The 788-nt window shown below is 45.3% G+C and overlaps 1 non-coding gene across 1 annotated transcript; it reads right to left on the reverse strand.

The window, feature by feature from the left end:
• Positions 1-384: 384 nt before the first annotated feature.
• On the reverse strand, positions 385-517 carry LOC122914881. The gene has a single exon (XR_006385945.1). It is a non-coding gene; the product is annotated as a small nucleolar RNA SNORA52 (small nucleolar RNA).
• Between the last annotated feature and the right edge of the window lie 271 nt (positions 518-788).

Below are 788 nucleotides of genomic sequence, written 5' to 3' on the forward strand. Positions count from 1 at the left end.
TCAGAGCAGTGGACGGCCACCACCGCAATGCGTCAGGGCTGCCTGGTCACCCGCTTTTCAAATCAGATCGTTGTGCCCAAAGAAGGAGTTTTGAGGACAGGAAGAGAGGCACAGCCCAGTGATTTGGAAAATATTCCCAAGACTAATAAGTGGACTAAATCCAGGACCCAAGCAGATTTGCAAAGGGCCTACAGTTTGTCCTCTTCCCCCCTTTCATCACCCATAGTTATCAGTAACAGCAAAGGATTTCCTGGGAACAGCCAATTCTGATTCAGACCATCTCCAGCTTTTCTGTAATCATTACACAGATGTATTATCTTCTTGATGAGAAAAGCATTCGTACATTGAATTACTAACTTATTTTTTTTTTCTTTTCTTTTCCTGAAGTATATAGAAGCTTCCCCAGCACAAGCCCACTGAAGTCTTGCTCATGCCTCTGGGTGAGGCTTCTAGAATGCTCTGTCCCTGAATGAAACTGGCAGGCCACAGGCTGCCTGGCAGGGATGAGGATGGACCGCAGTGACTAAGTCATTAACTCTCATGTTGTGTAAAAGCAATTTATAGTAAAAGTTGCTTTTGAACTGTTTTGAGTAATGGCAGGTTGTACGCTTTGAGGCTCTCCAGAGAAAAACAGAACCAATAGAAATATATGAGAAGATGTATTATAGGAATTGGCTCAGGCAGTTATGGAGGCCAAGAAGTCCGATGATCTGGGGTCTGCCAGCTGGAGAGCAAGGAGAGCCAGTGGTATCCTTTAGTCTGCGTCTGAAGGCCTAAGACGCGGGATA

This window comes from Neovison vison, chromosome 7 (assembly GCF_020171115.1).
Source record: "Neovison vison isolate M4711 chromosome 7, ASM_NN_V1, whole genome shotgun sequence".
NCBI classification, from domain to species: domain Eukaryota; kingdom Metazoa; phylum Chordata; class Mammalia; order Carnivora; family Mustelidae; genus Neogale; species Neogale vison.